Genomic DNA, 26227 nt, shown 5'->3' with positions numbered 1-26227 from the left:
CTAACAAACAGTGACAGAAATATGTGATGTTGAATTTACATCTTGGATAAAGTAGTGATGAGGTAGGTGGGGAGGAAAGACACTTGGCATCTTTGCTGCCTTGGATATAACTGCTGCTGCAAAACCAATGTTGAATTTCTTTTCGGCTTTTTGATGTTTGTTGTAAGAGTGGAAATTATCTTTGGATTTATTTTAGTTAGTGAGGTGAAAGGGCTAATATAAGTCTTTCATTAAAGCAATTTGGCCTAATAACATTCTAATAAAACAATAGTAATGCCCTTGTCTTGCATACAGTGGTCCTAGCTTTGATACTCCGCACCACATATGATTGATTCCCTGTTCCCAACCAGGGTAATTTCTAACATCAGAACCAGGAATAAGCCCTGGCTTTTCAAGGCCTGCCTCCACAACAACAGGGAAACCTATACATTTTTAGTGTAAGGGACACCAGGAAGAAAAGAAACAAGAGAGATGGCATATATTGAGATCATTTTAAACACTATCAATATACTTGGTTCTCTAAAATCCAACTATAAATAACTTTGTAAATAAGTCACAATGGTTTAAGAAAAACAAAAAAGATACTTAGTTTTGTTTATTGATTTATTTTTTCATTTTCAAACTACAAACTTAAAGGAATTTTAAAACTTAGCGAAGTTGGAGCCAATGTGAAAGCACAGCAGTAGGGCATTGAACGCAGCTGACCCAGGATGGACCCAGGTTCGGTTCCCAGCATCCCATATGGTCCCCTGTGCTGGCCAGGAGCGATTTCTGAGCAAAAAGCCAGGAGTAACCTCTGAGCATTGCTCGGTGTGGCCCCAAAACAATAAAAAAAAAAAAAGCCAAGCTTTAAATAGGATTAGTAAAGAAGAGAAGAATAAGAAAAAATTAAAAATATTTTCAGAAAATGACAGGGGAAACACTAGGAGAGTGGGAAGGATGATGATTTTTAACATGTAGAAAATAAAACCTTCATGTGTGACTGTGAGCATGAACAAGAGTATGTATATTGTGTGTGTGCAGAAAGTGACTTAAAATGGTTCAGCCAGCAACAGAGTGATGAAAGACAAAGAAAAATTAGTTGGCACAGTGCTTATGTGTGTATTTTAATCCTGCTAATTATCAATCATCATTACTAAAGACAAGGAGGTGAAGCATGCCTACAGCCAAGTAAGAATACAGAAACCTACCATTTTATGTACATTTAGGCCTCAATTTACCATAAAGTCCAGACACCTCTTACAAAGAGCTCTTTATATACTTTCATAGTAGAAACAAAGGCAACTTATGAAGTTTTTTTTCAAAAGTCAGACTTTATGATATATAAACTGGCCGGTTTATATATCCATAATGTTACTAGGAAAACATTCTGACTTATCTCCAACATCCCACCAACTTTCCCTGTCTCCAAAATTTTTTTTCTTGTTTATTTTTCTTACAATACAGCTTGAGTCAAAAAAAAATCAAACTTTATTTAAAATACCAATGCTATTTTAGATATGTAAGCCTAGTATTTGAATTCTGCAACATGCATTAAAAATATGTAATGTAAACAAAATTCTAAGGTTAACAGAGTTATTCTTTTTTTTTTTAATTCCTTTTTCTTCTGGACTCCTACTTTCTCAAGAGAGTTTGTTTACTTGTTTTGCTTATCTTAAGAAGGACACTTCTATATGCATCATCAATAACAGCTGCTTTGTAAGTAATTTTCTGGCTCCTACCTCTGCCCCTCCCCCATTAGGTTATTGAGCAAACGGAACAGTGAAGATTTATGTTGCCTTGAGGCTCAGTCAGTCCTCACTGCAAACATCTGCCACTTAAAACACACAGATCGAGACGTATGCATAGTATCTCACCGGACAATGCCATAGGCATAATACAAAAGAACGTATTTCCAATAGGATTCATGATCTGCCTCCAAGCAGCGTAATTTATCAGAACACTAAAAGCACAACTTTTCTCTTCTATAAGCCTATTTCTTCAAAGGTGGGGGAAATGTCAGAAATTAATTTTGCAAGCTAATTGCTAGAACTTTTTTTTAATAAGAAATTATGACGTATCATAAAATTTTCCTATACATGGATGTACACGGAATCTATTATGCTGGAGTGAAATAAGTCAGAGAGAGAGAGAGAAAAAAACGCAGAATGGTCTCACTCATCTATGGGTTTTAAGAAAAGTGAAAGACATTCTTGCAATCATAATTTTCAGACACAAAAGAGAAAAGAGCTGGAAGTTCCAGCTCACCTCAGGAAGCTCACCACAAAGAGTGATGAGTTTAGTTAGAGAAATAACTACATTTTGAACTGTCCTAATAATGAGAATGTATGAGGGAAATGGAAAGCCTGTCTAGAGTACAGGCGGGGGTCAGGTGGGGAGGAGGGAGATTCGGGACATTGGTGAGGGAACGTTGCACTGGTGATGGGTGGTGTTCTTTACATGACTGAAACCCAAACACAATCATGTTTGTAATCAAGGTATTTAAATAAAACATATATAAAAAATTTTATATTAAAAAAAGAAATTATGACTTACTAAATGGTCAGACGAAATGATAAACCTAACATCAAGTTGTAGTATGCTTGTTTATACTTCACAATAAATGAAACATGAAAAAGGTTAACATTCTAGCTACTAGATTACTAAGGTTAATTGTCAACTGAAAAGTCACCTTTCATACTTCCTGTGCTTCTCTCTTCAAATAAGAATCCAAATTTATAGATATTGTCACTGCTTCAAAAATAGAAGTTATTGCTTAAATTTCAATTTACCGAAACTCATGTTGGCAATATTGAGGTTTTGAAACAAATTAAAAAACAAGCATATTTTTCTAAAACATATCTCATTTTATTTGTTAATAATACAGTATTTTCAAAGACCAAGTAGCATTTTTATAATGACAGTGTTTAGTATTCAAGAATTCAAAATTCCTTGCTATCAAAAAGCTTACTTAATGGATAAATAGAGAATAATGGATAAATGGTGAAGTCGTGGTTATGAAAAGTGAAGGTTTAGAAGTAGAGCATATGCACACACATACACACACATCAGCAAAATGTTAGATGAGATCAAAGAATTAAATAAAATAAGCCAAAATTCTATAATAGAGATTCACAGGAGGCACATTTGAGTTGGGTTTTGAATAAACAAAACAATGGATTTTTCTAGGTTAAAATGACATGGAAAGGAGGCCAGAACTGAAGAATTCTGAAGAATTCGTGTCAGCAGACACGAAGTGATGGCAGATTCAAAGCTTAATTACCTGCAATCATACTGTCCATAGTGTGATATGCATGAGCAAATATAATATACTGAGTAAAAATCCAGATTCGATAATGACCATGAATGATAACTGAAGAGAACATAATTAAATGCATTTCGTATGTTAAGGTGAACCACAGATTTTTTTTTGGTTTTTGGGCCACACCCGTTTGATGCTCAGGGGTTACTCCTGGCTAAGCACTCAGAAATTGCCCCTGGCTTGGGGGGACCATATGGGACGCTGGGGGATCGAACCGTGGTCCTTCCTTGGCTAGCGCTTGCAAGGAAGACAACTTACCTATAGCGCCACCTCGCTGGCCCCTGAACCACAGGTTTTAAGGACAGAAGTGGCTCAGTACTATACATCCACTATAGAATCTGGGAATTCTATAAATTGAATGTATTAAAGAACAGACCACTTGTGAAACACATGTAAAATGACAATGAAGAATCTGCTCAAGTAGAGAAGGCAGAAGAAGAGCCAAAGAAAGATGGTAGAAGGCTTCAACTAGGGCACAGGTCAGTTCTCACAGTTGCTGTAACAAAATGCTACAAGACTGGGTGACTTAAAGAGCAGCAATATAGTTGCTCCTTGTTCTGCAGGCTGCAAGTCTAAGATCCAGGTAACAACTTGGTTGGTTCAGGTAAGAGCCTTCTTCTTAGTCTGTAGATATTTGCCTTCTCTGTGTCCTCTTGTGGCCTCTGCTGAATTAGGACTCCACTTTATGACCTAATTAAATATTAACACACTTCTAGAGTCCTATCTCTAAATGCAGTCACATTGGAAGTTAAGGCTTCAACTTGGGAATTCTGAAAAGACACAACTGAGTTCCTAGCAATGTGTGGGATCTCTGAGTCTTGTGAAAGGCATGGCACTGAGCAAAGGAGATAAGTTTTAGAGAGATGAGAAAACTCCCATAAAGATGATGGCATTGAAACAGAAAAGGCTCTATGAGATACAGCAGGTGACAGGTTTTCTCAGACACATTAAGTATAAATTTCTGATAAGCTAAGACCCTGTCAGACAGCTAACCCAGTGTTCTGGAAATATGTTATAGGCAAGAGTAAAATGTTACTTAACATGAAAACAAAAGACAAATAATGTGGTATTAAGATAAAGCTAACAATAAAATAAAGCTATCAATATTGAACCAGAAAAATATATGTGTATTCCAAATTATAGAATCAGGATAAGTCAAGCCAGAACACACTACAAAGTATATCATCATATTTTGCCTTTATAGATAAGCGATGATGTTGGTGGGCTTGCTCTGTGTTATTCCCTACAGTATTTTCATTTTGTTTTCTTAAAATTGGAATTGCAGCCACACTCTGTGCTAGGTAGAAATTATGTTCCCTACCCTAGAGGATTGCTCTAGGCAGTGCTCAGGAACCTTATGATGATGAGGATCAAAGGGAACAAGGACTTCACATACAAAACTTCCCTCCTTTCCTCTGAGTCCTCTCTCAGCCCAATTCCACTTTTTTTTTATCTATTTCCCTTATGTTAATTTACTTGTATTAAGGCACCTTGATTTACAAAGGTGCTAATAACAGAGTTTCAGGCATACAATATTCCAACTCCAAACCTATCACTAGTGTCAGTGGCCCTCTATTAATGTGTCCAGATTCCCTTCCACACATCCCCACTCCCCAAATCCTCTTTATACAGGCACAATTTTCATTTAATTATAGGTTTACAATAATGGTGGATCTGGTGGTCTTACTTGTATAGATGCCTCACCTGAATTCTACACCACCAAAGTGTCCAAGGTCCCTGACAACTGACTTTGCTTCTTCCCAACCACCATTATCACACAACCCACATTTCTCTGCTTGGAATTTGCATTTCTAAAACCTAAAGCTAAGGGTCTGATGGATGTTGTTGTTTTTGAGAAAGCACAACGATAATTTGTTTACTTATTCATATAAATGTATACATTTCTTTGTTTACTTAGTTTGTTAATCCATCATTCCAATCCTTGTCATTCTCATAGTGTTTTAGTGAATGTCATATCTTGTCTTCCCAAATGATGGGCTGCTCTGGTCAAGCTCTTAGTGCGGTATGGCACAAAGCAGGAATCTATAAATATGGAATGAGTCACTCCTTGGGAAAAGAGACTGAGTCATGGGCACACCTACTAATTTCACCTCTACACTTTGCATTATTCACATAAAAAACATTGTAGGAAGCTAGCACTACGTATCCCTTTTAGTGGAATGAATGTCTGTGCTTCAATAAAATTGCTGTACTGCAATCAAAATAATTGGAAATAGAGGTTAAGGCTCAAGAGGACCAATTACATGCTGGAAAATTGTATCTCACTATTTATTGTCACAGCACAGAAGAAAATGATAGGCAATGCAGCAGGTAGAAGTAATAATAAATATTTATTTAAAGGAAAAAAACTTTCTAAACCTCAATCATGGAATTTGTTTGATGAAAGCTAGTCTTATTTCTAATATAATATCATCAACTAGACATGATCATCATATATTTAAATGAACCTAAGTATTTTACAAAATATGCCACGTGCACTTTAATTTTGCCACAAAACAAAATTAACCCTATGCTATTATTTTTCATAGAAAATGAACAACTGGGCCCGGAGAGATAGCACAGTGGCGTTTGCCTTGCAAGCAGCTGATCCAGGACTAAAGGTGGTTGGTTCGAATCCCGGTGTCCCATATGGTCCCCCGTGCCTGCCAGGAGCTATTTCTGAGCAGACAGCCAGGAGTAACCCCTGAGCAACGCCGGGTGTGGCCCAAAAACCAAAAAAAAAAAAAAAAAGAAAAGAAAAGAAAATAAACAACTATTTAAAGGCTAAATTGTCATTATCTGTGAAGAAAAGTCCATTTGTCATTGATAGTACAAAGTGCCAATTACTAAGGCAAGGAAATGGTATTAGAAACCAAAGGAATAAGGTGAATGTAAGTACATCTATACATTTGGTTAAAAGATTTGTGTATATTTAAAAATTATTTCCATCTTTCAAAGTAAAGGTACTGAAGGTTCTTACCAGAATGTGAGCCCCAAGAAATTCTGACAGGGTCAAATTTGGGCAGAAAACTAATTATAAAAACACAACTGGTGAATGTTTAAAATTGAGATACTCAAGCCTCCTATGATTTTTTTCCTCTAAATACCTTCAGTAGCAAAAATTTTAGAAGATGCTAATTTGTGAGAAATATTTTGTTGATACCACCTTATACGACTGACTATAGGGGGGAAAGCTTTATGTATTTTCATTCAAGATTCATGTTTATTTCTACCTTGTAAACTTTTCTTTTACCAAAGTTAGGCATATAAATAATTTAAGAACTTAAGCTATTCAAGGAAGTTCTATGGTAAGAAAAAGTAACAATGAGAAGTAGTTCAGATCTAAAATGTGTCTGAATGATGCTGAATAAATTTGATAATGAAAGAGAAAACTGAATAATACAGGGCAGCCACACAGTCACAAGAAACTGAGGCAGACAGAAAGACTGACAGCTGACTCCTCTTTGACTCAAAGAACTATTTTTACCTTAGGTCAGTGTGCCCCTCAAAAAACTCCACTTTACTCCATAGCTGCGCATTACTTCTAGTAAATGAGGCCCACCACAATACATTAAAAACAAAAACACCACCACACTACAAAGGTCACAATGGGAAAACAACCACCACACTTAGTGAATGAAGGTGGTAGTTCTGAAGACCCAACTAGTACCAGCCACCTATATAGCTTGTCTGATAAAGACTTTAGAGAATAAATATTAAGGAAATATTAAGGCACTCAAAGAAGCCATGGAATGGACAGCAAAAACATCTTAAAAGAACATGAGTAGAAATGTGAACACTTCAAACAGAAATGACAGAACTGAAAAACTTGGTATGCAAGGCCTCTCCAGCAGAGTAATACTGCTGAAGATAGTCAGTGATATGAATGATAAGCTGCATAGCACCCCATATAGTAGAAGCAGTTGGAAAAGACGGCTTACAATAAAATGTATTTATTTTATTTTTATTATTAATTCTATTTTCCATCCTAGAGATGGAATGTAAGTCCTCACACATGCATTCAAGAGTCCCTGGATACTTCTAAATTATGTAGAAGAGAGAGGAGGAATCCACATCTGGAGGAACTTGGAATGGAACACAGGTCACCTGTGTGTAAGCTAAATGACTTACCTGCTGTATTATCTCTCTAGCCCCAGCTATTTCTAATTTAAATAAGCAAACAGATGACAACAGAAATTTGGGATAACTTCAACAAAACATTAGTGTTCCAGAGAGCCAGGAAGAAAACTCCTATGAAAAAGCAACAGACATCATTACTAAGAAGTTTCCAGAGCTGAAAGTGTATGCACCCACATCCTGGATGCCCAAAGAGTACCAGCTACAAGAGGTGTGAATAAAAGTACCCAATAGCACATCCAACTCACAATACTGGAATCTTCAAAAGTTAATAAGCTAACTTACAGGATTATTAAAAATCTATCCATGTACTCAATAAGTCTTTAAAATCTGAAGGTTCCTGTTAAAATGATTTTATAGGAAACTAATTGTACTAATATTTGTTCAAAATCTTTCATTTCCCATTATCTTATTAAAAACTGGATTTACAACTAACATTTGAAAAGACACAAATAACTGTGATTTACTCAGCAAGCAGAATTTCTCTTGGATCTATCTTTAAGATTTATGTTTTAAAGATATTTTAAAATATTAATGCCAACACTTCTATTTTCTCCAATTTGAAAAGTACATATTTTCCTGAGAATAGCAAGAGGTTGTCCTGTCCTCTTAGTGAAACATTCATTTTAAAGTAAATTTACAAGCATTGGCAATATATCAACAATAAAGTAAATCTGTACTCCAAAGCTCTAATTTCCTGAAACCACTGCCAATGCATTAATAAGTCATTGGAGCATTAATAAATTCAAGCATTCCATATCTTTCTAAACTACCCCTTTTGATCCAAAAGCTTTCTCCAGAGCAAACCCAGCCATATTTAACTTTTATGTGCTTTATTGAAAGAATTCAATTAAAGTGTAATTTAATCAAATAATCTCAAATTCCCTAAAGAGATCTAAAAGTAATGACTTCAGGACTTTTATTATAAAGACTATTTTTAATTAATGCCCAATATTTTTTACATGTCATCTTATAAAAGGAATCCCCTCATTTAAAGGTCAGATTTACACGTAACAAGCAATCCAATATGTGGAACACATATAGCTGCAGTAAAATTAGGCTTTTCTATAAAATCTATAAGCATTAATCTAGAAAACAAATCTGCTATAACCATATAACCATATGCTAAGTATTATGTTGTTTCTCTCAATAGCACTAATCAAGGGCAAAAGATTTCATTTTTCCCAAATTAACATTGACCAAAAAGCATTAGAGTAGAAGGTCAAACTGTACACATTTTCCTATAATTCACAATACAACACTTTTCCTTTTTCAACTCAAAATCCAACAAGTCAGCTGCTTGTAGGCAGTGTCTTAACCCCTGTACTATCTCTCTGGCTCCTCAACAATTTATTTAAATCTATAAGGACACACTTTAAATGATTGTTAAATTTATAATCCATGTATTTGATCTATAATATCACAGAAGTGATAGTCTATAGATAACTACAAAGTTTATGGCTGAGTATAAACCAAAATGCTCTATATTTTATTTAAAATGTTTTTACAAGCATATTAAATACAATTACTCACTATCTTAACTAAAGACTTTTAAATAAAGTCACTTTCCTAGGGACTAGAATATAAGGATAGCCAATAAATTATGAGCAAAGGTTCCAGCCCTTTTTGAAGCTTGTATTTCTCAACTGGAAATATATATTAGTGACAACTAATATGAAGAAAATAAAGATTTGAGTAAATAAGTGGCAATAATCTCTGTCCCAGAATTCTCATTATGAAAGAACCCCAGCACAACACATAGAAAACACCATACTACATGGGTGGTAGTAATGGGAAATAATGCAGGCCTCCACCAAACACTTATTTTGGTTTAGGTCTCATCTGGTGATGCTAAGGGCTTAATCCTGGCTCTGTAGTCAGAGATCACTCCTGATAGTGCTCAGTTGCTCAGAGGTAGAGCTTGGGATCAAACTGAGCTGGGATGCAAGCAAGGCAATACTATCCAGCCTCACAAAATAATTTTTAATTATAACTATTAATTATAACTATTATTATTAGATAGTTCTAGAATATATCCATAATGAATTAATTAAATCTTCTTGTCTAAGCCATGCTCAAAATAATTTGACTACATCCTGATTAAATTCCTGTGAATACATATATCTTCAATCAGTTGGTGCCTTTGAAATCTGAGCTAGATTTAAGTTCTTCCACAAAATATCTTTCAAACTACAGCCAATAGTTTAAAAAGACATTTAAGTAGTGAGGAAGCATTGTTTTCTAAGTAGTCCCAAATTAAGGAAGGTAGAATATAAAAAAAAAAAAGACAGATGGAAACACACAGTATTTTCTGACTTGTGTGAACTTCTTTCTAAAAGAATTTACTGAAAATTTCAAGATTCATTATAATGTTGCAGCCACAATATTCCCTGAACTGCACACCACCTGCCCCATGTCAATAAGTGCCCAATGCTATAAGAAGACAGAATGTACTTACCCACAGCTCTTTAGGAAAATCAGTTTATTCTTTCCACAGCACGAATGGCTCACACCCAAGTGTTAAAACCACCTTCCAATTCTTTTCTTTAAATATATCATCTTTAGGAGGATTAGACACACAAGTGTCCTAACCCCTAACCATTATATTTATATATATATATATGAATATATTTTAAATAAAGAGAACCAGGCTCTAGGAGATTAAAGGAATGTCCTAAGGTTATCTAAAGTGTCAGAAATGCAAAGAGGTTCAAGGCCAATTTTCCTGATGGATGATAACATGGACAAAGTGAAGGAAACTGGCAAAAAATACTGCATAATCAATCTTCTTGAAGGTCTGTATGAAAAAAATCTCTCCCAGCTGTCATCCATATTTCTAGGCTCCATGATTTTTATTTAATCTTCCTCATGATGAAAGGATGGATAAACTAAATGGTATGTGCTTTCTTAAGGCAAAATTTGCTGGTGTAACTTGGAGATTTTTTAAAATATTACACAAACTTTGGCATTGCCAACAGGCAAAGTGAAGAGTAATACTTCAGTTTGTAGTAACACTCCGGCTTCAAAATTGGCCTCAAAATTCAAAATGCATTGTTCTTTTAAATAAGACTCATAATACACAGACTCTACTAACAAAATCTAGTAAATAATTTCAAGGACTTTTTAAACACAAGGCAAATATGTCATTGAATCTTAAAACCAGAACGAGAAATAAACAAACTACACTTTTCAGTACTGGTGTTTTTCTCTTCTTTTATGTTACTTTTCTGTACTTATTTATTTTCTTTAATATATAGCTTTATATTATTAGTAAAAATAGAAGTAAAAAGTAAAATATAAACTTTTTGTTCAATGTGATCAAAAGATAAAATACCTGTGTTAAAAAATTGGAAGAGAGGGGCCGGAGAGATAGCATGGAGGTAAGGCGTTTGCCTTTCATGCAGAAGGTCATCGGTTCGAATCCCGGCGTCCCATATGGTCCCCCGTGCCTGCCAGGAGCAATTTCTGAGCATGGAGCCAGGAATAACCCCTGAGCACTGCCGGGTGTGACCCAAAAAAAAAACACAAAAAAAAAAAAATAATTGGAAGAGAGTGAAAGAGTGAAAGAGAGACAGAGGCAGAAAGAGAAGAAAAATGTCTGTCCAGAAGAAGCAGAAGAGAGAGTGGGAAAAAAACTGGGGACACTGTTGGTGGAAAATGTGCACCGGTTCAACAGCCCTAGGTTCAACCCAATATTACAAGATAAATATCTTGTAGTGCAAAAAAGATAAAAAAAAAAATAGCCAGGGCTAGAAAACTGCTCCAGAGCACCTGTCCTGAATACACATGCAAAGTTCAGAGCAAAGGTTAGGGAAACACTCTCCAATAGAAATATATTCCAGAAAAGAATTTCAAATAATGTTTATAGAAAATTTATGGTATAAATAATTTCAGATATAAATAAGATTCTGCATGACTTTATATCAAAATATACTGCTATGTTAAATTAACACCCAAATTTATATGTCTAAGTTCTAAAAGAAAGAAGATTTTCTTTTAGAAATTATAACACTAACAAAATGATAGTAATATTTCTGTGAAAACATAAGATAATACAAGACACATAGTTCATTTTAATTAGACTGCCCTCATGTGGTATATTGATGTTCACATTTATTATCACAAATAATTTTAAATAACTTAATTGGAATGGCAAAAAAGATAATGGAAAAAAACTAGAGTTCTTTAAAAAATGAATGAGATCATTTATATTCAGAGCATATCAGAAAGTTTGGTAAAGTCAAGGAGCTCCATAAATGAATTTTCTCCCTTCTTGAACCTGACTTGTAAAATTGTAAAAGCTGTAAAATTGAGGTAAAGAATCTGATACAGGTTTGTGTGGGGGTTTTTTTGTTTGTTTGCTTTGGTTTTTGGGTCACATTCTGTTGATGCTTGTGGGTTACTCCTAGCTCTGCTGCTACTGCCTGGGGAAACATAAAGGATGCCAAAGATCGAACCCAGGACAGGCATGTGCTAGTTAAGTTACCTGATTTGATATACCAAATCCCAGCCCCTGATTAGGTTTATGACTCGGACATCATTTAACTTAATATGTCCTTACTATTCGTGATTTGCCCATATATTTTTAATCAGCCTAATGTTATTCTGATATTCATCTATACAAATATTTAAATGTCTACAGAATGTTAGAATGCTATATGACTTGAGAGATAGGTTGCCTAAAAAACACTGAGTTTAAGGTGAAAGAGGGTTAGTCTTACAGTGGAATGTATATAATACTGTTTATTTTAAAGGTATATGATCAAATAAGTTTATAGGCCTTGGAGAGTATTATTTTGAAAATAAAATGACTATTATATACTATAACTAAGAATTCAGAATATTATAACTAAGAATTCATTCAGAATGAAAACATGCTAAGTCTATATTCTTTTTTTGGCGGGGAGGGGTTGGGTCACACCCATCAGTGCTCAGGGGTTACTCCTGGCTCTACACTCAGAAATCGCTCCTGGCAAACTCGAGGGACCATATGGGATGCCGGGATTCAAACCACAGTCCTTCTGCATGCAAGGCAAATGCCTCACCTCCATACCATCTCTCTGGCTCCGACAACTCATTTTTATCTTCATGAAGAATTTGAAAAATATTGGAATGTTCAACAGTTGTTCTTTCTGTGTTTAAAAACTTTTCATTAAAATTTTAACCAAAGGGGCTAGAGCGATAGCATAGTGGGTAGGGCATTTACCTTGTAAGCAGCTGACCTGGTCAGCTATATGGTCCACTATGAGGTAAATTGAGGCCTTTGAAGTAGTACCCATTTGTATCAAATATTTCTCATTTGTATCTTAATTATTTTCTATTGGTCTTGTTTTCCCATTGCCTTTCACCTATTGTTGTCATTTTTCTTCTCAAACTTTTCTTCTCAAACTCGCAATGAGAATTTTTAATTTCAAAATTATGAAAATATCTTATTTTGTATAACTTTTGGGCTCAAAGATTCTGTTACTCATTTGTGTATCATTTCCACATCCCCAGTTTAGAAGAAGCTAGAAACCAATAGTACTGCTATGGAATGATCCTGGCATAGCTAACTGAGACAAGATCTCAAAGAGAGGTCGCTTCTCTCACAGGAAGTTGTGGTATATCTCAATTTTAGCCTATTAATAGTTGCAAACATTTATTTGGCCTAAATATGAATCTCCCTTCTTCTTTGCTAAGTATGTGTATATTAGAGCATTTACCTCCAGATGAAAGAATTAGTACAGGCAATTGTGGCCTGGACTAAATATCACTTTACCTGAAAAACAGCATCAAAAGAAACATATTGAAGTTAGTTATTGATAAAATGTCCTTTGTCTTACTAACCAGCCGTCCTCTCAGATGAAAGGAGTGTTTGTTTTGGGACATATCTGATGCATAGGAACTTCTAATGACTTGCTAATTTTTTACCTCATAAATAACATCCAAGATTTGGACTGGAAGTAACAATGGGTTGTTAAGAAAGCTTTTCCTAGGTAAAGATTTGCTCCAATCAAAGATCCCCTCTTTTGCCTGTTTAATTAAGCTTGTCTTTTAAGTAAGACTTTGCTCCCTAAAGTTTATCCTTTAGTCAGACTTTAGAGGAGACTTAGGAAGTTTGGTTATTAGTTGAAGCCCTAAAAGTAAAAGGACTGTGAACTGTCTATGATAATAAAAAAAAAAAGTCTGTAGATTAAACAGAACATACTGACAGTTATCTAAGCTTTTGTTACAAGAAAGTATATGTTTAACTCTGTGGAAAAACAGATGTGAGATTTTATGCACCACAAAAAAGTATGACTTGCAAAACTCTTGCTTAAATACCTTGCTATAACTTTCAATAAACAGATTCAGGTTCCCCATGCACTTCTGAGTGTGGCCTCTGTTTCTCATCGCCAACTCCATGTACCCACCTTCCTGAAGAGAACCCAAGGCACTCCCTTAGTGTCTGGACCAAGCAAACCATGATATATCATGCCCTCGGTTCACACTCTAGAATCAGAATTATTACTTTAAGAGATAAGAACTAGGTCCAGAGTGAGAGTGTACAACAGGTAGAAGCATTTGTCTTGTACTCAGTCTACCCAGGATGATTTCTGGCATCCTATATAGTATACCAAACCTGTCAGGAATAACCCCTGAGCACCACTGAGTGTAGTTTCAAAATAAAAACAAAACAAAAACATCAATAGGAAATAGGCAAACCTACTCCTATATTTTGAGTTTCACATTTTAAATTCCTATTTTAAGTGCGTACTCCTTGACAAATAATCAAAATCCTTATTAACACAGTTTCTATTCATTAAGCCTGGGGTAACATGACTTGAAACTTAATATAGTGTGGAGTCAGAGAACAGGGGTTAAAGTACTTCACTAGCTTGGGATCAAACCTGTTTTAATTCCTGAGACTGCATATGGTCTCCTTAACACTATCAGGAGAAGCCTTGGAACTCTGCCAAATATGGCCCAAAACATTCAAAAAAGAAATATATGTATCTATTTCTTCATAAGTACACAGAGTGTAAATTTAATGTAGTGACTATAATGAAGTGTTATATAACTCATCTATAAACTTAATAATATTAATCCAGCAGATTTTTATGACCATATTGATGAAACCCATAAAAAAAACTTTTGTTAATTCAAATTAAAGAACTTATAGAAATGAGGGCTATGGCAATGGCACAGTGGAGAGGGCATTTACCTTGCACATATGACCCAGCATCCTATATAGTCACCCAAATCTGCCAGAAATAATTCCTAAGAACAGAGCCAGGAGTAACCCCTGAGTGCCACTGGGTGTAGTAAAAAAAAATCCATAAAAATGAGAAGCATGTACCTTTTACAATAAAGTTTCCTCGTGATTTAGAAAACTTTTTTGTGTGTTTTTTGTAGGTTTTTTGTTATTGTCGTTGTTGTTTTTTCTTTCGAGGTGGGTGATTTTAAGGTCATGACTAGATATACCCAGAGCTTGCTCCTAGCACTGTGGTCAGGCCTTACTCCTGATGGTATTCATGCAATCCAAAGCAGTGCTGTGGATCAAATTGGAGCACAGCAAGTACCTTAATATCACTCCAGCTCTGTTCAGAAAATTGAAAAGCTTTATTAATTGCTTCTCATTTGGCAAAACTGCTTCATTGAAGACTAATTAAGCTCTGATGTGTGGGCTGGGTATACGGTAGGCTAGACACTTCTCTCTAAAGTTACCTATACTCTGGACAAATTTCTGTAGCCTACTGAATTTCCTTCCAAACAGAATGGAGATGACAAGTCAAAATATGGGTGACTCCTTCAAATTACAAGGCAAGAATCTCACTGCATCAAAATATTTTCTAGAAGTATATTTAGATAATTAAATTTGGAGAAGAAATGGGGAAAAAAATACCAACTAAGTCAAAACGTAGAACTATCTAATTAAAGATAGCAGCTGCTGCAAGTTAGGATTTTAATAATGAATGATAACCACCAGCAGAAACTAAATTATTTACATGTGCTGGCCCAACTGATGCTTGGAAAATAAACTGCGCAACTGAAGAGTTTAAGTAGCTGCAATGTAATGGTGTCCACAAGTCTGACTGTTTATATTTCTTGTCTTCTCAAGTGAGGGTTCATAAAGCATTTTAGATATATAGAAATATCTTGGGCACTTAGTGTATAGATAGTGATACTAAGCATTTGCCTTTGAGAAGAAAACAAGTTAATCTCTGAGTAATCTGTTCAGTAGATTAACATGTTCACCAACTTTGAAAGATAAAAATTTGGGAGCTGAAGAGAAGTACAGGCCTGACCTATTCAATTCCCAGTACCATGTGGTCCCCTAAATACTGTTGGGGGCCCTTGGAGGTCCTAGTGCACTGTCTGGGGTGACCCTGGAAGTCTTAAGCACCACCACAGTGGACCTGAAAAACATTTAACACCTCCAGGATTGAACATCATTAATTACATCCTTGGGTCTTCAAATGAAATCTAGAGTCTGCCCAAGATTCACCCAAGAAAGAGGGATCACCACAAACATCACAAAGAAGGGGGCCTCACAACTTGATTTCAAAAACCAAACTCCTAACCATTGTAACTGATTTTTTTTCCACAGATAACTATAGCAATAATGACATGTTGACTATGATTTGTTTTTCTTTGTTCACATCTCTCTATATTGAACTGATCCTCATCAGGCTCCACAAAACTGGACTCTGGGATATTTTCCTAATACAATGTAATAAGAAAATTAGCAACATATCTGGTTTCAAAAACACAGAATAAAGGAAGTGGGGAGGAGGGAAGAATGGGGAAGGCAAGAAATAAAAACTGATAAAGACTGAAATAGATTTTGGTAGCCACTTTACTTTGGTTAAATAATAACCTTACTTGATATCCTCTTGCTAGGAGCAACTACAAAATATTTTAGTCATAGACTAACATTCATAAGATATATAACTATGGAAAAAGGGAAGGAAAGATTGCTTTTCATTCCTTTTTTTTTTGCAATTATAGAGTTATAATTAGGTATTACAGTTTGGTTTCTTCACATGTAACTGTCTGGCTACCCAACCTCCACCCACTTTCTTTTTCCAAATACCTTTTCATTATAAAATGACTTAAGTTTCAGGAGAAGCTGCAAAAGTAGGACAAGTTATTGCATATCTATCACCTAGCTCCTGCCAATTCCAGTATTCTTTTCTTTCTTTTTTCATTCCTATTTTTTTTTTTGGCATGTAAGAAACTGAATGAATTTCATTCTTTGTTTTCAAATCATCTCTCTGCAAGAGAAAATAATACTGGTGCAGGCAAGCAGCATACAGACTTGTGAGGAGCTTCCCTTCAGAAGTCTGGAAAGTGCTTTGAGCAGACAGTGTCAAACCCTGGCCTTGAACCTTAAACCTTGGCACCCTGCCCTCACTCACACAGTATGGTCTTCATTGTGGGTGCCAACAAGACTTGGCCTCATTTAAAAAGAAAAATCGTTCAGTCAATCTTTGTAATCTTTGTAATAATCTTTGAAGGTTGTTTTTGTTTTTTTTTTTTAATTAAAAAAAAAAGGCTTGACTGAATTCAATTAAGACAGGGAAAAAGGGGAATGGCTTGTATTAATACATGTGGAATAAAAAATCATTTTGATATTTCCCTCCAAAGATCCCAGTTTTCTCAAAATAATAAAATACTGAGTTTAGCATAAGGAAGATAAATTGTTATAAAGAAAAATAAAAAAGACTTAGTAGCCAGACAAATTGCATTTAAGAGCAATATTTAGGTGATGGGTTAGGAGAACAGCTGGCAAAATGAAGGTCTAAATGTACAGCTGATGAATGAAAAAGACTGAATAGCATTTAATCATGTGGACATTGTGTACTTTTCAAGAAATAAAACCTTGCTTTTCCCAGTCTAGGGTTAGTGAAAAGGCTCTGAGACTGTTTTTATTACTTTGGGCTCTCTGCCCAGTTTTAATCACCATTAGAGAAATGAGGCTCTAATGAGGATAGTATGTTTCCCTTTCAAGATAGCCACTGGTGAACAGCAATTGTGTTTCCTAAATTACAAGGCCCTTGAATTATCAGTGTAGGAGAATTTTTTACAATTACTAGCAAATTACTACAGGTTTGGCTGTACAACCTCCTCCTTCTTGCAAATGGATCCCTTTAATCGTCACTTAAGTACAAAGATAGTTAATACTATAAAAAGGGAAGTGATTTAAAATCAGAGGTCATCAGAGAACCTTTTTATCTAACTGATTGCACTATTACTTTTCCCAGGGCAGGGCTCTGATTTCCAAAAGTAGTCTGTCATTGTATCCTTAGCCAAAGTCTCAGCTTAAAATTGATAAAAAAAAAAAAATGTTTTTTCACATATTTCCTAAGGATTTCTTCTAAAAGCACTTCCCTCTATATTGACAGGTAAAAAGCTTTTTCTTTTGAGATGAACTGTAAATATAATAAAATATAGTCACCAGAACTAGTATTACTTTGTTAGTTGAGTGCAGGTCTTGCAGATCTTGGTGGTGAAAGCTTAAGTACAATCCTCAAGAACCTGAGTATGATTCCTGTAACGCCAATGTTTGGAATCCTTTGTTCCAAAATATGTGATCTCTACTGTACTTCAGAAAAGTATATAAACACTACAACAAAGTGTGCAATCCTTGATAAGAACTACGAGCCAAAATAACCATGGAATACTATGACAAAGTATTGGTGACTCTCTGTCATAAAAGAAACAAAGCAAAGTTAAGGAAAAGAGTGCATAAACAATTTGAAAAATGTATTCCATCTAAAAGATTAAAATAATTCTTATTGCAAGCGTCTTCTAGTTAGAGAAAAACAGAAAGTTCTGTCTATGAAAAGCTCAGTAGATACTGATGGAATTCATTAATACTGTCATGCAGATTTCCTAAATAATCTTTATACAGGGCTCTCTCTCCAAAACTACAATGTTATGACCCATTTTATTCCTTCCCCTTAAACTTATTACTAGATAACACATTCCACACAAGTTGTGATTATTACAAAAAGAAACAAATAAAAATGTGTTTAAAAATAAAAAGAGGAAATTAAAACATACAAAGATAGATACTCATTTTAACTGACACATAAATCAAGACTGTAGTTTTAAAAGTTCCCTTTGGGATATATATAAAAACCAGAGAGATAGTTGTTCCCATTAAAACAAGACATCGACGACATCTCTAATTTGAACTTGACTGTTTAATGTAATTTCTGGCTGCAAATTTTTTAAAGCTTTTTCTTCCACATACATGTTTTATCAGAATAAGAATGCATTTGTTGGACCAGGTGATAGAACTCAAGTTGTAGAGCACTTGTCTTGAATATGTTTGAAGTCCTGGGCTTGATTCTGGGCCCTACAGGGCCACATCAAGCACTACCCCTCCCCCACATTCACACACAACAGAATGAATATATGTAATAGAAACTATTTATATATAAATATGTTCTTTATTATTTTATATTATATTTATATTTTATTTATTATATTTATATGATTTATTATATAATTTAGATATGATACATTTATATAATTTATTATATTTAATTGAATATATTATATTTATAATGTTTATATTATATTTATTATTATATTTATATATAATATATTTAATATATTAATATAATATATTTAATTATTTGTATATTTATTAATATAATATATTTAATAGAAACTATGCCCTCAGGTTAAATGAAGTCACTAAATAGAAATGAATAGTTAGATCTCCAGTTGAGTTGTAAACAATCACTTTTTGCTTATTTTCAGTTCGTTTTCAGGCCACTCATTCCACCCTTGTTTTGTTTGGGGGCAACTTCTTCTAGTGTTCAGTTATTCCAGTCTCAGTGATCAGGGATAGCACCTGTTTGGTGCTCAGGGGACCAAGTCATATTTGAATTCAATCCATGTCTCCTGAACATATCTAATCACTGAACTATCTCTCAAGCCTCTAAAACTTTAAATGGAAAAAGCAGAAATAAAATCCTGTCCAACTTCTATTTTTACAGTAAGTAAATTGGAGACTCTCATAAAGTATCTTTTATAGGTTGGATCAAAATGTGATTTTATAGTCACCAACTTAAACATGTGATATGTGTTGTGTAAAAAGAACGTTACCTCTCAAGTTCACAATACAAATAGATTTCACTAACAGACTATGATTGTATTGAAGTATAGTTCAAGATATATAACTTTAAGTGATTTTTTTCAGCCTGTAAAAATAAGATAAATAAAACAAACTTAATCCTTTCAATGTACATAGAAAATTATTAAGCTTGGAAAATATACTTTTAATTCAATAAAAAAAACATAGTGAAAATTCATCACATATAAAATGGCTCTATTTTAAATTATATATAGAATTATTCTATATGATGAAGAAATAAATTACAACCAAAGTAGATTCAAAATTGCTATTGTTTGAATTGAAGAAAAAAATGGTCTTTGCTCTCCCCATGCCAAATTATAGTTTTAAACCATATGTGTGTACAAATATATCTAGATAAAGACATCTAAAAATGGATAAAACCATTTCCATGCACTTTATTCACCAACTAGTAAATAGTTACATATTTTATTTTTCATTAAATCGACCTTAAGCTTCAAAAATCAATTTGCCCTAATTCATAATTTAAGAAGTTTCAATGTTTATCTGTGACACATTTAATTTTTATAATACAAATATGCATGTGCCCATGTATGTAATAAATAATTTATTAAAATTTATCAAATATTTAATGTTTCTGTAGAAACTTGTGAGATGCACAATTTCCGCTTCTCATAACAGAACTAATCCCATTCTCATTATTTAATATAATGAGAAACCACTTGTTTGAAATCATGTTGAGAATCCTTTCCCACAGATTATTTAATGGAATAAACAATTTTTTTAATGTAAACTATTTTTTAGAACTATCACCACACATCATATAAATTACATGAAGGACACAAATTTCTTCTCTGGCTAGGAATAAGTATCTAGCTGATAAAACATAGGCAAAAAGTTATTATCTAAGAAATAACCACATTTGGTAACAGTAAATTCCAATGATTTCTTAAAATGTAGATCAAAGTGAAGCACATCTGCAAAGATTAAACCACAAATCAGCTGTAACCAAAATTGCTTTGGTTTACCTCATGGCACAATGCCCATTTCTCAAACTCCTTTTGGTTAACCACAAGAGAACATCTAAGGTAATGGATACTCAGTTCTATATTTGTCTTTCCTGATCGGTTTATGTCTGAAAACACTACTAATCAGATTTGTGAAATGTAAGTAAAGAATCAGGAAGTAGAACCTCAGTGGGAAAAACCTCTGAGAGACATAGCAGAAAAGAATGCTGGGGACATAGTTATCTGAATGTAGCAACATTTTACACTAATAAAATCTAAGAAGAGGGCCGGTGAGGTGACGCTAGAGGTAAGGTGTCTGCCTTGCAAGCGCTAGCCAAGGACCACGGTTCGATCCCACGGCGTCCCATATGGTCCCCCAAACCAAGGGCAATTTCTGAGCGCTTAGCCAGGAGTAGCCCCCGAGCATCAAACGGGTGTGGCCCCCCAAAAAAATCTAAGAAGAAATATGAATACTAATTATTGATATATGCTATAAGATACCAGGATGTGACTAGTTATTAGGTTATAGTTTGCCACAATGTTTCTAAGAAAGTAATTTTTAATTATAGATTTATGCTTCAATATTTTCTAATTGTTATCATTTGTTTTATATCTAACCGGTCAACTGCATTATAAATTAGACTCAATCACATTTCAGAAGACTCTAAACAAATATATCCCAGTTACAGTGTTTCAAATTTTCTCCTTCCTTCACCCTAAAAGTTTTAAGGAACAAATAGTAATTAACAATGTGTTCAACCTCTTTTTCCTTTTTTTTTTATATAAAAATGCATTTTAGTGTTGATTCCCCCTGTCAATAAGATGACTGCCACAAAAAAAAAAAAAAAAAAAAAGATGATGATTGCAGATTTGAATCTCCCAGAAAGAAGAAGCATAGACACAAGCTTTCTCTTTCCTGAGATTCAACTTGTCCTGAACTTCACAAGGGGCACTATGGCACTAATCAAGTCCAACTAACTAGAAGTCTGGCAGTAATGAAGAAAAAGGAAATGACTTGTAATTCAATTGCTTCCCAATTGTACTTTACAGATTCTTTCATATACCTACTACTATCCTAAGGGACCTGTTTACTTTTTAACAAACTTAGTGACAGACTTAAATCTCTGGCTAGTAGCCCAGGTGTACCTTTCTCTGAGGAAGATCAGTAATAATATCCCAGAGGGATTTCTGAGGAAAATTAAAAATCATTAATGTATAATATGCATTGGTCTACTTTTTTTATAATCTATCTAGGATATTAACTCTATCCAAAAATCATTAGGAGGCAGAGAGGGAAATAGAAATGTTCTATACATAACATTAAATTACTCCTTTCTCTAATGTGAAAATGTAATCTCTCTTCTTTTGAGATTTTTTTCCCAAATCAAAAATGCTCATATGCAGAAATATAAAAAAAAACATAGCAAGGAAAAATACAGAACTTGAGAATTGGCCTCTAGAACAAAGATTGGGGATTGGTTGGGAAGGGAGAAATAGAGGTAAGAAGTTCTGACACTATGGTGAGAGGTGTAGCATAGTAATATTCTATACCTGAACATTGCTACACTACATCATCGAATGGCTCAGTGAAAACAATAATTTAAAAACCAACAGCAAAAATAAATATTAGGCCATCTTTTGTTGTTGTTGTTGTTGTTGTTGTTGTTTGGGTCACCCAGGTGGTGCTCAGGGTCTTACTTTCTGGCTCTGTGTTCAGAAATTACTACATGCAGGAACCTATATGGGATACCAGGGATTGATCCTGGGCTGGTTGTATGCAGGCAACACACCCTACTCACTGTGCTATGGCTCTGGCCCTTTAGGACCATTTTTTTTTGTCTTTAGGACATTTTTATGTGCTTCCCCAGAAGACTAGATAACTTGTCTCCTTGTTTGCCATTTTAATCCTTTCTCCTCGAAGGATTAAAAAACATTTTCAAGATAATTATATATACAGATACATATATATCCAATAAATAACAACTTTATTCTCTTCTTTTTTCTTTTATTAGATGAGAGACAAAATACCATAGTAGTTCTGTTGTTGTTGTTGTTGTTTGAATACAAACTTCCCACTGCTCTTAAAATCTTTTTATAAATACTTGTTTGTTTGAATTGGAGCCATACCCAGAATTTCTCATGACTTACCCCTTGCTTTCCACTCAGGAATATTCCTGACAGAGTTTAGAGGACCATAAAGGGTGCCAGGGATTGAACTCAGCTTAGCTCATGCAAGGCAAATGCCCTACCTCCTATCACTTTGGCCCCTTGTGGTAAATAATTTTAAGGATACCAATCTCTTTTGTCAAATTTACCTAGAAATTTTAATAATTTCCCGTCAAAAATCACTTTCTTTTCTGATTATATTTAGCTCCTTTTATTTATTCTCTAAATATTCATTAATTGTTATAAATTAGTGAATTAATTTGTGACTTGTCCAATATTGATATATAGAAATTACCTATTATCCCACTCCAGATATCATTCAAGGGAACATAATGGTCGGCTGAACAAACCCGCATTTCCACACTGAAAGGGTCCATAATCCAGTAAGGATGAACATATATAAAATAAGCCAATGACCAATATTTTTAAGAAGTCTTAAAAATAATTTAAACCTTGGGCCAAGAGAGATAGTACAACAGGTAAAGTTTTGGCCTTGTTTTCACTGTCAGCCCTAGTTCAATACAAACACAATATACAGTCTGTCTCTGAGCACCTACAGAGACTGATCCCCTGAGTCAAAGTCACAAGTAAGACTTGAGCACAGAGGGTGTTGCCCCAAAACTAAATAAAATAAGCTGGAGTGATAGTTAAATGCTTGCCTAGTACGTGGCCAACTTGGGTTCAATTCCGGCACTCCGTATGATTTCCTTAAACTGCTATCAGGGTGTTCCCTTGGAACAGAGCCAGGAATAACCCTTGAGCACTATCAGGTGTGCCTCTTACCCCCCTCCCAATAATAAAACAACCAGAAAAATTTTAAATAGAAAGAGGTTTATTTTGGAAAAGAAGACCATATGAATAAGTTTGAATAAGGAACCCTGACAATTTAGGATGGCTAAGTTTTCCAGAAAGTGTCAGGTGAGGTCATGAATTGGAAGAAGCTGCATCTGCCTGATAAAAGACAAGAGTACAAAACTGCAATAAATGTGACAAAGTGGAGACTTACTTGCTGAGAGTTGAGAAGTACTCAAGAGCAGATCATGCTCTAGGAGCCACTAAAGACATGTCAGAAACTGAATACAGACGATCTGTGCTTTGATAAGGTTAGGTCACAATACTATGAAAGGAAATTGAAGGCCAGTTGAGAGTGGATGTGGAGAAATGGGTTAGTAGGTCTTTTCTGTTTTCAAAAGCAAAATGTTGTACTGCTTTGAGATGGGGGGGGGGGGGAAATGAAGAGATTCTGTAGCCAGTGGTGTTGACCCTAGGAAGGAACTGGATTCCCTTCAGTTAGTTTCTCCTTTTGAAATCCAAATATCTTCAGTCAATAGAGAAGATAAACCAGAGAGTGTGGGGAGCCATCCATGGCACTCACAGCTACCCTGAGTTGGAAGTATCAAAGGCAATGAAGGAAGTGAGCTAAGAAACTATGATGATAACACTTTTCTGGAATGTTTATATTTTAATGGAAGTCACATCTGGCAATGCTGGGGACAGTGATGGGGAATTGGCAGAAGCATAACAGCCCAGCACAGATGGGACCCCAGGGTATGTGTGTTTTGATGGTTGAATTATACAGAAATAGCTATCACACCCAGGGCCTGTGCAGATGCCACCTCTGAACTTCCATGTGAACTAACTTGGGCCATCCTGCTTGGGTTCTACTGCTACCCACTGTGATTAAGATATATCTATTTTAAAATAAGGGTGGGTGGAGATGGAAAAGATACAACATATGAAGGAGAAATGAAAAGGGGACTTCTTTTTTCACTTAATTTCTTTTTTGGTGTTTTTCTTTGAGAATCCCCAACTGTGCTCAAGGCTTACCCGTGCCTTTACACTCAGAGATCATTCCTGGTGATGCTTGGGGGACCATATAGAGTGCCCGGAATCTAACCAGAGTCAGTCTTGTGTAAGGCAAGCTACTATCTCCAGACACCTGAAAATTTTTCTAAATAGGGCAGCAGAGATGTCTACAAGGGGAGAAATATATACACAATTAGAGTATAGTATAATCTCGGACTGTTAAAGAAGACATTAATAAATAGCTGGATATGGTGCCAGAGAGATAGCACGGCAGTAGGACATTTGCCTTGCAGTACAGATGGTGGTTCGATTCCTGGCATCCCATATGGTCTCTCGAGCCTGCCAGGGGCAATTTCTGAGCACAGAACCACGAGTAAAGCCTGAGCACCACCGAGTGTGACCCAAAAATTAAATAAATAAATAAATAAATAAATAAATAAATAAATAAATAAATAAATAAATAAATAAATGGCTGGATAAACATATAAAAGAATTTTTTCGGGCTCCCTGTGTGTGACACCAGGCGGGGAAAATCCGCGAAAGTACACCGGCCCAGTGGGGCTCAGCTGTGAAAGACTGTGAGTGTGACCTGTCTATGTCTGTCTACTGTCCTCTTGCGTGAAACTCTTGCGAGTGGGGCAAAAAGAGCCTCCAGAAACCTCGCTCGCCCAGACGCCATTTTCAGGGAGGGACTTCAGAGCATAAAAGCCGGCTATCCTTTGCAAAAGCTGGCTCCCTGTGTGTGACACCAGGCGGGGAAAATCCGCGAAAGTATACCGGCCCAGTGGGGCTCAGCTGTGAAAGACTGTGAGTGTGACCTGTCTATGTCTGTCTACTGTCCTCTTGCGTGAAACTCTTGCGAGTGGGGCAAAAAGAGCCTCCAGAAACCTCGCTCGCCCAGACGCCATTTTCAGGGAGGGACTTCAGAGCATAAAAACCGGCTATCCTTTGCAAAAGCTGGCTCCCTGTGTGTGACACCAGGCGGGGAAAATCCGCGAAAGTATACCGGCCCAGTGGGGCTCAGCTGTGAAAGACTGTGAGTGTGACCTGTCTATGTCTGTCTACTGTCCTCTTGCGTGAAACTCTTGCGAGTGGGGCAAAAAGAGCCTCCAGAAACCTCGCTCGCCCAGACGCCATTTTCAGGGAGGGACTTCAGAGCATAAAAACCGGCTATCCTTTGCAAAAGCTGGCTCCCTGTGTGTGACACCAGGCGGGGAAAATCCGCGAAAGTACACCGGCCCAGTGGGGCTCAGCTGTGAAAGACTGTGAGTGTGACCTGTCTATGTCTGTCTACTGTCCTCTTGCGTGAAACTCTTGCGAGTGGGGCAAAAAGAGGCTCAGAGGAGCACGGCCGCTCCGCTTCGCTACGCGGCCGTGCACTCTTTCTAAGGAAAGAACTCCATTGCAACAAGAAGGAAAAATCACACTAAGAACGGCGCTATATCACAGAAGCAAACATTTCTCTCTGGACTGTCTTCTCTGTTACATGCTCGGGCCTAAGATTTGACCCAGGTGAGGCTTCATCCACGGAGGACTCCCCTCCCTTAGAGGCAAGTCAGCCCATCCAGAAAGGGAGGAGCCAGAGGAGTGTGCTGCCTACATCATATAGACAATGAATACCACTACAACACGTAGAAAAACCCACAATACAAATGTGACAATGGGGAAACAGCGCAGGCCAGCATCAGACATAGAGAATGAAGATGACAATTCTGAGGACCAGATAATGACTGAACA

This window comes from Suncus etruscus, chromosome 1 (genome assembly GCF_024139225.1).
Source record: "Suncus etruscus isolate mSunEtr1 chromosome 1, mSunEtr1.pri.cur, whole genome shotgun sequence".
NCBI classification, from domain to species: domain Eukaryota; kingdom Metazoa; phylum Chordata; class Mammalia; order Eulipotyphla; family Soricidae; genus Suncus; species Suncus etruscus.
The sequence above is the reverse complement of the archived record's forward strand: the minus strand, read 5'-3'. Positions refer to the sequence as shown.